The sequence below is a fragment of the Pyxicephalus adspersus genome, chromosome 3 (assembly GCF_032062135.1).
Source record: "Pyxicephalus adspersus chromosome 3, UCB_Pads_2.0, whole genome shotgun sequence".
In the NCBI taxonomy this organism is placed as follows: domain Eukaryota; kingdom Metazoa; phylum Chordata; class Amphibia; order Anura; family Pyxicephalidae; genus Pyxicephalus; species Pyxicephalus adspersus.
The window spans coordinates 60317578-60330437 of record NC_092860.1 but is presented as its reverse complement, the minus strand read 5'-3'; the positions used below and the strand labels follow the sequence as shown (position 1 = coordinate 60330437).

The window sequence follows — 12860 nt, the reverse complement described above, 5'->3', positions numbered from 1 at the left end:
TTGTTTTTTCTAATAAAATTGTAAGTAAGAAAAGTATTAATGCCTCATATCCAACGCATTTCACTGGCTTCCTCAGGGATATATAGAGTACGTTGTACTGAACTGTATAATAAAGTTACAGTAAGTAAGAGTACTTACAAAAATGTTAACCTGGCGTGCATAATGCCTGTGCACTCGTTAACCACTATCGAGTCTATACATTATTAGACTGTCTTTTATCTGACTTAACCATTTGATTATTAGTTTCTCATACAATTCATATTCATACAAACCATAGATTGAAGGGGTGACCAAAACATATATTCAGTCATATAAAATTTGTTTTAAATTTAAAATATTTTTTCGAAATATTTAAACATTAGATCTTCTTTCAAACAGTTAACATTAAAGTGCAGATTTGTTATGTGTAACCACTTCAAATCCATAACATTTTAATCAGATGTACTAGATTAAATGTCAGTGATTATAACCACTTTAGGTAGCACTCCTGGTGGAGCTTAACTTGTCTGAACCTCAGATAGTGGCCCTGATTCATCAATAAAATCCGTGCTCGCTGGTTGCGCGTACTTTCGCGCTTCCAGCGAGCAGGTTTCCCGCGGTCGGGAGTCGAGTGCGCTCATACACTCGCCCCCTCACTGCCAGCCGGATTCCTGCCTTAATATTAATGAGCAATAGGGGTCGCGAATCTGCCAACTAGGACGATTAGATTTCAGCTGCGCGATTAAGGAGGATCTGTTAAGCTGTCACTGGTGAGATCAGCAATTAATTAGCGCACACCTGCTCTCTGTTCTGTGCATATCTACAGTCCTTTAGAGGTCAATTAGAATCTTTAATGCTTCATTAGATTTCAGCTGCGCGATTAAGGAGGATCTGTTAAGCTGTCACTGGTGAGATCATAGTAATTAATAGCATTGTGTTTTTACGTATTTATGCTTGGGGGTGAAATATGAGATCATTTTTGGAAAATTACCTCTTTGGTGTATTTTTACCTTCTTTTGATTTGCATTAACAAGTGTGTGTATTTCCATTTTTTTTACAATAGTACGCCTTGAGACGCAGCAGTCCCCTCCTGCCCTCCGTGCTCAGGGTGATGTGGATGATGAGGATGTCACTTCGCATCGAGATAACACTGGGCTTCCTCCTGGTAAGATGAATCTTCATGAACCTTCCAATCCAAATGAACTTGGGTTAGAGTCAAGCTAACTCTTTCATTTATTTTTGTGAGTTCATCACCAGATCACCATCTACAGGAGGAAGTCGTTGATCCACTGCAGAGAAGCCTGGAGGAGAATCCAGGTAATTTGATTTGTGTGTGTGTGTGTTAAGCCTTCCAAAAGCTAATAATAATAATAGTAATAACCTTTGATCTTTCTATAATACATCTATATATAGATAACATTTGTTAATTTTTAGGCAGATTCTGGTGCAGCCTCCCTTTGGGAATGTTGTGGGTTTTCACAAGGGACAAATTTGTCTAAGTGACATTTAACATTTGTCTTCTGTTAAAAGCTGCCTAGACATGAAGCTAGTCATACACTCCTAATGATACTTGATAGAACTAGAACTAGGCCTAACAAACTATCTCCTAGTTTATAATAATGTTTCTAAAGGAATGTTTACAATATCTAAAATGGAGAAATACTTACAGTCATCTGAGGAACTTCGCTCCTGTGGAGGAGATGCGGGTGGCGAGGGCGCTTCAGCAGCTGTACATAAATAATGAACAGCATAAGTAAAAGTGGGTGGGCAGGACTAAAGTAGATTTGTAAGGTTAGTTAAGGTGAATAGATGAATGCTGAACTTCTAAATGATACTGTCTGCCTACGTTCAAAAGTTTTAAGCAAACATTTGTCAGTACATCTATGGCCAACTAAACAACTCATGTCTATTTTTAGTCATGCTAGCCAACACCCTAGAAAGAACGTTCATTTGATGCATGATTAATGACTGGAAGCTACATGAAGCTACATGAAATCCTGCTAGATCTTTCTTTTCTTTTTTTTTTTTATTTGTAATGAAAAATGGTGAAAGTAGTGTGAGAATGTGTTGAATTTCAACATATGTTACAAAAATTGATTCTAAGGTTAACTTACAGGCAATCTCCTCGGCCTCAGCTGCCTCCTCTCCTTCATCGGAGGACTCTGGCTGCGGATGTGGTGCAGCGGGCTCCTCCCCTCAGGATGGCTCCTCCTCCCCGGTATGGCTCCTCCTCCCCCGGGGATGGCACCTGCTCCTCCTCCACATCCTGGGGGATGGCCAGGTGCCTGTGTGGCCGCTGCAAAATTATGAGGTGGCGTGATGGAGTGTTGGCTGTAATAACAAAATCAAATATACCAAATTATTAAGGGTAGTAAAATATAGGCAGTGAAAAACAAACAGTTCTAGGCTTAACAATACTACTTTACACAGACAACAAACATTGTAAAACACCATTCCTTAACAAGAGGAGAAGACAAAATGCCAAACTTACCAGACAGGATGCGGTCCCCTACTTACTACCTACGCACACCAGATCGGGTCTCCTCCGCTTGAGGTCGCTCCAGGTGTGCTGGATCTGGGCGACTGTTGGGCGCCTCCCTTCAGGGGTCCACAGCCTGTCTGCCATCCACTCTGCGATTTGTCGCTTCACAAATATTGACCGCTGCTGGTCGTATCTCTTGCGAATCATGGTCTAAAGAAAAAGAGAAACTGTGAGTTATTTTGACAACAACCAAACATTTAGGGCTAAGGGTAATATGTGTGCCATTAGAAAGAATGATTTTTTAGGGGAACAGTGACTTTTAATGCAAGCTCGCCAGTGTAAAACTGCCGGAGATGCGCGGCTCCGGCAGCGAGCTTATTCAGTTGCTGAATTGCGCGACGGCTTACGATTTCGGATCGCGAATACAAATGGGCGAGCGAGCGTCCGATTTTGCTTGATGAATCAGGGCCATTGAGTCTGAAGCTGGCAGTTCATGGATACATATCATACCTAAAGAAAAATTGCATGGATGAGTGGTCATAAAGTAAACTGATCTTCGCTTTAGAAATAGGAAGATATTAAAAATGGTGATCACAATGAAATGTTGCAGTCTAACAGATCAACATTTTTATAAATGGGACAACATGGAAAAAATTGTTATGATTTGACTATAAAAACTATCTGTTGGTCCCTTATAAGTAGGCCATATTGAATTTGAATGGAATATCTAATAAACATCTCATATGGTCACATTGATGAGTGTTTTAAAAAAATAAATATACTCAAACATGTGACATACACAGCAGAATTATTAATCCTTGGAAATTTTACATGTCTGTGACAGTAATATGATGTACAAGCATACAAAATCCAGAAACTTTTTGCTGTATAAACTCTTCTAATCCGAGCCATCCTTCCATGAGCTCCATACTATCTTTTATGTATCATTTATGTCATTTAACAAACTCTTGACATAGGGTTTAAAAGACGATGTAACAAATAACCACTGCAGCCAACTGTGTTAGTTGGAAATTAGAGTTCTGCAGCGCTTAAATGACAAATGGTACTTTCATAGTATGCCTTACTCTGTTGCCATATTTCTGCCTGGCATGGTTGTTTACAATTTATACTGCTGCATGGACAATGATATATTTAAATCACCTTTTATAACACTGAGCAATTTGCCTTCATGAGGTGTCCATATTACAAGCTTGGTTTTGCAAGGTATGAAAACATTCATATCGATGCAAGATCACATCTGTGGACAAGATAATAAGTGCAATTAAATATTTCTTTAGGAAGAAAATAGTCAAGCTGGACCAGCATCTTTTAAAAGTATTGAAGGAATGTTATTTGGAGAGATGTGTTTACATAATATCAAGGATTCCAAATTCTGCTGTGTGTCATAACAGCAAGCAACATGCTCTTATGGGATGCTCATATTAGATATTCAACCTTCATTCTATGTTAAATAGACGTTTATGTGCTGAGAAGCTCACATTGCATCAGTGAGTATAATAAGCATCGGATGATTGTATTGTTTTTTTCCTATAAAATATTAAGGATAATAAATACTAATACTAAAAATAAAAACAATGAGCAATGCATACTTATGAGATTTGGAATAAGATATTCCAACCTGTATTTTAATTCAAACTGAACTTTATGTCTGGACCATTTTAAAGCGTAACATCCTTTGTAACCAAACAAAAAGTATTAATTATAATATATTTTTATAATAATGTTTGAATCAACTACTCATTCTGTAATTTATATTACTAGAACTGTATTAACCTTAAACTGTGAAGTGGCACATGCAACATATGTGGGGCTGTAATCTTATGAAAATATGTAAAGTTTTTTAAAAAAACTTTTATGTACAATTTGTTATACATGTATGTGTAGATAGAAGCAGCCATGTTTACAAATTTGTAAAACCATGTGACCATGTCACAGTTTACAATCTGAGATAAACAAGAACATACAAGTAATCAGAAATGTAGTCATATTATTTACTATTTTGCACTTTCCCACAGGCCACAATGTACAGGAAAGGGATATTTTGTAATTTAGCAAGTATTTTTTTCCAAGTGACTGCTCTGCAGTGTGTTAGCTGATTTTAGTTGTGATCCCTATGTACTACTATACTTCCCTATAGAAATACTGCTTTTAATAAATCACCCAAATATACAGCAAGCAAGATTTGTAAATACATATTTTCATTGTTATGTGTTATTACTATGTGTTATTGTTCATGTGTTATCACTTCATGGTTAACCAAAGATATCTACTTCCAATCTGGCTTATTAGTGGGCTTGGAAGATTTGTTTGTGAATTCCATGCACAACCAGAAGTTAACTTTTCTTAGGAGGGAGTAAGAAAATACTGTGCAATTAGAAGTTCAATGCGGAATACTAGCATCCAGGCTAAGCACTCTCCTTCTTTACTCTTGATGTGCAATTGGCATAAACATAAAAGTGTGGTCAGGCCAAATGTTTCCTGTTCATAGTTTTATGCATAAAATTTATCCATGAAGCTGGAACATGTCTTTAAAGTCCAAAAGCTCTCAAATCATGTATTTTATATCACCTTTACAGATGTTCCATATCTATTTCTAGCCATGCTCAAACTGGTTTAATCACATATGAAAATAGAGGCACGAATATGCAGAACACATTGCTCTACATTTTTCTAGTAAGACATCTCCTGTCAACAGGGATGGCAAACCTACTGATTTGTAGGCTGCAGTTGTCACTGGCAGATTAAGTACAAAACAAAAGACATCTCAACAGACCTAAAACCTGACTAGGCTTTAAAGAGTAAAGAGTAAGTCTGGTCAAAACTTTCTTCTGTGATAGTTTCTATTGACAGATGAATGAATGAGCACAGTACACAGTGCTATTCTGTTCTATGGAGACGGGCCGGGGGAGGACAAGAAAGTGGCACCCCAGTCTTCTCTACTCCATAAGAATGCACAGTGTTTGCTCCCGATTGGTCATTCATCAACCTGCCATGATGGATTGATAAATAACATGGGGGGAACTGCTGTACACATCAAATTATTGCCTAAGACAAGCACGACCATTTGTTTCAAGTGGCAATCATCTGATGTGTGTACATAGCCTTACTTACTGTCCTTTTCACAGTTTAAACATATGGAAAGGATAAGGTAAGATCCCCATGAGACTTTTATTTCTGTCTTTATCCCTGGTGTATGGATTTGTTCTTTTGGACTGATGATCCTTCTACAACAAATTATACCTACTTGCCTGTTCGGGAACTTTTTTCTAAAGCACACCAAGTGCAGAACTGTGTAGGATGCGGAGATATGCCAGGTATAAGGTATTCCAGCACCCCTCAGGGGTTCCTGAACTGAATGAATGCACATGTGTGGGAGTTATGTCATCCCAGCCAGGCCAAACAAGATGGCTGATGATCTGACACCTGGAAAAGGACCGGATAAAGATGTAGTACTCACATCAGAGTGAGAACAGGTGCCTGTAAGTAAAGATTGTGATTGGGTATGTAAGTTTATTTTCTTGCAAAAGGAACATTCCTTGACCATGTGTAGAGAATTGGCAGCCTATTCAGATGAATAGGTAAACCTAGAAACCACAAGAGATCATAGTTGTTGATGAATAATTGTTTGTTGAAATGTGCATTTGCACGTGCTACTACAACATACCAGCGCATACCCAGCCTAAGGGTAAACTTACACTATCAATATTGTAGTAATACATTTGTATTCTAAATGGCACCTCAGCAGCAGCATTCATTTTGGGCTACTCAAATTAAATGCACATAAGCGCACAGACCAACAGACATGCAAATGTTGCAGTTCAAATAAATGTAAATGGGCACTACACATTTAGGAACAACTTAACAAAAGATTAATGTATTCTGCTTACTGTACAGGGTATTATCTGTTCATAAAAAAACTCCTTTATTTCAAATTTATTTTTTGCTCTGGCTTAGTAGGAGACCCTAAAATGAGCAGCTCTCATTATTACGGTTTAAACATATTTTCCAGAAAAAAAAAACTGTTTAAAAAGTGGTAGCTGGAGTTGGGAGTGAAAGATGAGCCTTTCCACAGGGTAACAACACTACTGTTTGATTTTACTGTAGTTGTCACCCTGTTAATACCATATCCACTAGCATGATCAAAAGACACTTAACTATGTACAGGAGAAATCAGAAAAGCAAAATCTGCTGTGTTCACATTTACTGACAGACATGTGTCCAGAATTATTTTTAAACAGATACAGTTCTACAAAATAAAGCCCTCAATGGAATGGATTAGTAGACAGCCAGGATACACAAGCTTCCCCTACCTCTGATCAAGTGGTGCCTCTTTCTTACATAGATGTGATGAGCAGTGAAATCGCTGTAGACAGTGTTCGTGCCAATGCTTCGGGTATCCAACCAGTGTACAGTTGCCGTCCCCCTATCACACACCTCCAGGGCAGATATCTTCAAGGGTTTGCACAAGTCTAGGACCACTTGTACGGTCAGCAGATCCCCAGCAGCGTACACCCTATAGGAGCTGGGGGAGAGCTCCACACTGAAATCTATGATCTTACTGAAATGCATCATCGCTTATGCTAACTATGAATGATGGACCTCAAAGATCTCCAGATGGTGATCTGAATCTGCAGTTATTTATACACAGCACTGTGAGCTTCCTGCACTGCACTTCCCCAGCCCTTAACACAAATTGTTTACAAGTTTGCTATGTATAACATGAAAAAGACACTTAACCAGACTTTATAAGGGGGTGAATGATCTCAGCCAAGGCACTGATTCCCCACGGCAGTTACCAGGCTTGACTAGGGTAGAGTAGAGTGATCCATGAAGGCTGCCCCCAGACCAACTGATCCTTAACCCCTTTTACAGATTTCATCAAATAAAGACTCTAGACAAATTCTTTGCTGGATTACAATTGGCCATAGCAGCCCATTTTATTTAACATTCCAAATATATCTTAACATTTTCAAACATTTTCCACAAAAAACACCCTTGAAAGTTTTAAAGAACCTTCCCTCTCATGCAGCATAACAAATTATCATTTTACAGGTCCATGAAGAGTTTTAAACTTTAAATTGGCAAAAATGTTTAATCACTTCCGCTCCTTGCCAGGCCCCCAGGCGCCCTCACGCCGCCTCGGGGACAATCAGCGGATGACCCCCTCTAACCACCTGGCCCCCACGACAACCAAGTGTCGTGCAAGGCCACACTCAACCAAAAGACCCAAACTGCTACCATGCCTCACCCCTTTATTCTCCTCCCCCAAACACTTTAACCCTTTCATGGACCCCCATAAAGAACGCCACCAGCCGCAAATATGATACCTTATATTTGCGAGCGCCTCCACACCCTGAAGGCCCTCTGTAAACCATCCTCCAGGCTCAAAGTCCACAAATCAATACCCACCTCAGTTAAGTGGACCCCATCCTTCCGTAAGAACAGCTCAGGCTCAGATTCCAGCTCTGTATGACGCAAGGCTAAGCCACCATTGCGAACTATAAACCTCCCCACTTCTCTATTAACTTTGATGCGGGCCTTGTTAACCCTGTCCAGCGAACGTGCATGTCGCCACACTTTCCTGTACACAATATCAGACCATACCAATATTATCCCAGGAAAGGCTGACCAAATTCTTAAGCAATCGAACTTAATGTCCCTAATCAGTTCCCGCATAGGCCTTACCCCCAAATCATTACCCCCAGCATGAACCAATAACACATTGGGAGGCCTGTCAAGACTTACGAACTTGTGAAAATCCGGCAAAACCCTTCTCCACGGCATACCTGGTATCCCTATCCAGCGTATCCGCGTTGTCTCCCGACACAGACTCAGCTGCCTGCCATTTCGTCGGATGTCAGCCCTCCTGGCTCCCCAGTAAACAAATGAGTGTCCTAGAATCCACATCAGGCATTGTGGAACATCTGTAAATATAAAACGAAAATACAAGCCTACCATTCCTTCTTAAGACCAGTAACCGTATATGTCCTATTCATCTTTCTGTTTAGTACATCAACAAAACAACAAACAAGGGCAGTATTATACTCACTGTACCAGATCTGGACGAACGTACAACCGGAAACGTTGTGACTCCCAACGTCCAATACGTTGTATAACTTCCGGCCCTAAGCCCCACCTAGCCGCCTCCGTGGCCGCTCCAATCCGGAAGGAATGTGAGGAATACTCACCCCCATTTCTGCCCGACGCCACCACACATTTTCTGAAGACCGATACAAACTGAAAACGAGTTAGATACGTTCCATTCTCATGCAAAAAGAAAGGTCCCTCGGTTTGAGGTCGAACCCTCAAATACTCACCCACCGACCGCACTGGGCACAATGCCGCATCCTCTGCCATCCTCAGTTCCAATCGGAGCCCCCGTCCTGCCTGATCTGTCTTGGAATGGCGAATCCAGACCAAAAGTTGTTCCGCCCCCACCTGGACATCCGGCCGCAGCAAACCTCCAGCCCGGTGTTTGTTAGGGCTTACCACTTCCCCAACTCGTAAAGCTGCAAAGAAAGTTAACACAAAAGCGGTTTTGAAAAGTAGTACCTCAAAACCGCTAAAACATACCCTTGGCAGGCATGAACATAACTCTACCAGCATTTCAAACGACACTGGTCTCCTGGGGTCTTTTCTGCTGGTCCCCCTCCTATAACCCTTCAACGCTTGCCGCACGGTAAAGCTCTTTGTTCCATCCTGCCAATCCATGAGCTTGAAAAAGAAAGACAACGCTGCCAATTTCTTAGCCATTGAACTCCCTGAAACACCCTTCCGAAAGTTATCCAACAAAAATAACAATACCACCGGTTCGGAACCGTTCCAATCCGCCGTCGCCACCTTGCTCTGCAAAAAACGAAACCACTCCCTCCATGTACCAGCATATGCCTGCCAAGTACCAGAGCATACCGATTGCCTTATCAAATTTGAGAGGATTCCCAAACTATCTTCCACAGCTCCTCCGGGCAAGGGGTCCCCACCTGCTCTGCTTCCGGCGCTGCTTCCCGAAAACGCCACCACTGAAACCGAGAAAGTGAATCAGCAATAACATTTTTGCACCCCGGAACATGCACAGCCCTTATAAAAATATTCTTTTGCAAACACAACAAGACTAAATACCGCAACAATGAAATGACAGGGGGGGAAGAAGCCGTGTTATTATTAATAACCTCCACAACCCCCATGTTATCGCAATAAAATCTCACTTTCCTGTTGGCAATCAGCTCCCCCCACAAGAACACAGACACTACTATGGGAAAAAGCTCCAACAAAACCAGATTCTTACATAGCCCCTGTTCTCTCCACTCCAACGGCCACGCTGCTGCACTCCACTTACCCGCAAAGTAAGCTCCATAGCCATGCGCCCCCGATGCATCAGTCACTAAGTCCAAAACCTGGTTATCCACAAAGGATAGCATCCAAAGGGAACGACCATTATAGGAGGCTAAAAAATTCTGCCAAACTTGTAAATCCTCCCGCAACACCCGTGTCAGCCTGATGTAATGACTCGGTGCTCTCACTCCGGCTGTGGCTGCCGCCAATCTGCGGCAAAAAATCCTACCCATCGGCATAATGCGACAAGCAAAATTTAACCTTCCCAGCAAAGACTGCATTTCTCGCAGACATATCTTCCTCTTGCCGCATGCGCTATACACCGCCTCCTTGATTTGTCCTAGCTTGTCCTCTGGCAGCCTACATTCCATTTTCTCTGAGTCCAGCACAATACCTAGGAAGCACATAACAGAGGCCGGACCTAATGTTTTTTCAGCAGCTAACGGTACCCCAAAATCAGCCGCCACATGTTCCAGTGTCCCAAGCAACGCTGCACAAACCAAAGATCCTTTTGGACCCACACACAAGAAATCGTCTAAATAATGAATAACAGACCGCACCCCCGCGATTTCTCTTACCACCCATTCCAAAAAAGTACTAAAAACCTTGAATAAAGAACAAGAAACTGAACATCCCATAGGCAAGCATTTATCCACAAAAAATGCCCCTTGCCATTCACAACCCAAAAGCCAAAAGCTTTCTGGATGCACGGGCAATAAGCGAAAGGCGGCCTCTATATCAGCTTTTGCCATCAAACAACCCCTACCCGCCTTCTTAACTAAAGACACTGCATCATCAAAAGAAGCGTATGCCACTCTACAGAGTTCTGGATCAATACCATCATTAACAGAATCGCCTTTGGGGTAAGACAGATGATGTATCAACCGAAATTGCTGCGGTTCCCGTTTTGGAACCAAACCCAAAGGGGAAACAACTAAATCAACCAAAGGGGGTTCCCTAAAGGGCCCAGCCATGCGGCCCAATGCCACCTCTTTTGCCAGCTTTTCAGTAACCACATCAGGGTGTGCAAAGGCTGAACGCAAATTTTTTGACCCCCGAGGAATAGTAACCAATGTACACGGAATTCTAAAACCCTCTGAAAACCCTTTCTCTAACAAAACTGCCGCACCCCTGTTCGGGTACTTACCTAGAAAATGTCGCATGTTTCCCACCTTCACCGGCGTCCTCCCTTTTTCCTGCAGACTCGCTGGCCCTGTGCCTCCCCTTGACCATACAGCGGGTACCTGGGTGACCTCCCCCACATGAAGAACACTCGTGTTTAAACCGACAGGTTGTACCAAACTTGCATGTTCCTTCATTAAATAGCCAACAGAGCCCTTTTTTCTTACCTGCCAGGGTCCCCGCGGCTCCTGCGCCCCCAGCACTCCCTGGAAACGACGGCGCATTCAACCTGGCTGACGTCATCAACCGCATCCATAAGCTTATGTCCCGATGGTCCCAGCGCATCCCCGGTCGCAAGGCCTTACGCTGCCTGAATTGCTCATCGTATCTAAGCCAGGCAACCCCGCCATAGACACGATAGGCCTCACTAATGGCATCCAAATAACAAAATAAACCCGAGCAATGCTCTGGCGCCCTCTCCCCCACAATGCTAGCTAAAATAGCAAAAGCTTGTAGCCAGTTCTGAAAAGTGCGGGGAATGTGGCGCCACAGCCCTTTCTCCTCACCCAGTCGCTTACCTTCTCCGACCTTCAGCTCACGGCCACCAAATCTCTCCACCGGCAGCAAGGAAAATATTTCAACATAGTCCCCTTTCCAGATTTTTTCCCTTACTTCTTGGGCTAAATGCGCACCTAAAGGTCCCTCAAAACATACGTATACTTCGCCCTTTGCCCCATCAGTGACATTCGTACTAACAGACTCACCTTCACCTTTACGCGCCTCACTGTCCTGCGCCCCTCTGGTACTCATCCCTAAAGACAACCCAGAATGTGGTGTAGACAAACCGCTGCCGCCAACTGACGCCACCTCTTCCACAACCCCTCCTGCCGCCTCCTTACTAGCACCACCTTGGTCCACTTGATGTAAAGCCCCTCTATCCAAAGGTAGGGCACTGCCTTCAAATCTGCCTAATAACTCCCGCAATCCATGAAGTAAATTACCCACCTCATTACTCCCCAGCACTGGCCCTGTGGACCCCAAAACTGACCGCCCCATCACATCTGGCAACAGCAATGCATTCCTAGCAACATCATCAATCCCACCCCTAACATTAGATTTATCACCCCCCCCCTTTCCCTGTTCCCACACAGCCAGGTACTCACCGGGCTGCCGGATGCCGCTGGGCCCCTCAGCCGCCGTACCGCCATCTTGTCCTGACGCATCCGACTCCTCCGAATCAAGGCGCTCTCCGACCTGCTGGTCTGCCTCTTCCATCCGTTCAGCTGCCCGCCTGCTTGTTTCTTCCTGGCGCTGGCCCGTGACGTCACTGCCGGGCGCCGACCGCGACCCGGAAACACCTCTCCGGTCGCGTCCCATTCTGATGCCGTCACTCCTCCCTGCCATTTGTAGTCCGGAAGCCTCCGCCCTCCTCTTCGGCTCAGCAGTGGATCTCTCCCCAAGCACCACCGCTTAACCCTTACCTTCCTGTCTCCCTCCTCACCCTGTCATGTGTCCCTGCGCTCAATTAAGCTACAGGCCAACTTTCTCTGCAACTAGCATACAGTGCTAGAACTGACAGGAGTGCAATGAGTCTTAGACCCACCCAGGCATGGGAGGCACCTGCTGTTCAATGTTTGCTTTAAACATTTCTCTCCTATCCTATTGGCCAGTATGTGCATCTGGATAGGTTTAGAATTGCTGAAGATCTGTGAGCATTTACTGGAAAATCTTGTATTGTTAAGCAGTTTTTGACTGCACTGTATATAGGAAAATGTCAGATTAGTCACAAATGCATAGTGATCATTCCATGTGCTACAAGAGATCAAAATATTGAGCAGGAACTGATGTTCTTCTCTTCAGTGAAGTTGGTTGCGTTTCTAGGAATTTTTCTTTGTATTGTTGTTTATTAATATTTTCGATTTGG

At 43.1% G+C, this 12860-nt stretch overlaps 1 long non-coding RNA gene across 1 annotated transcript; it reads right to left on the bottom strand.

Annotated features, from left to right (window-relative positions):
• Positions 1 to 1646: 1646 nt before the first annotated feature.
• Positions 1647 to 7083, bottom strand: LOC140326366 (uncharacterized). The gene is made up of 4 exons (XR_011919842.1): positions 6793 to 7083; positions 2471 to 2671; positions 2094 to 2310; positions 1647 to 1706 (listed from the first exon to the last, which is right to left on the bottom strand). It is a non-coding gene; the product is annotated as an uncharacterized lncRNA (long non-coding RNA).
• Positions 7084 to 12860: the final 5777 nt, after the last annotated feature.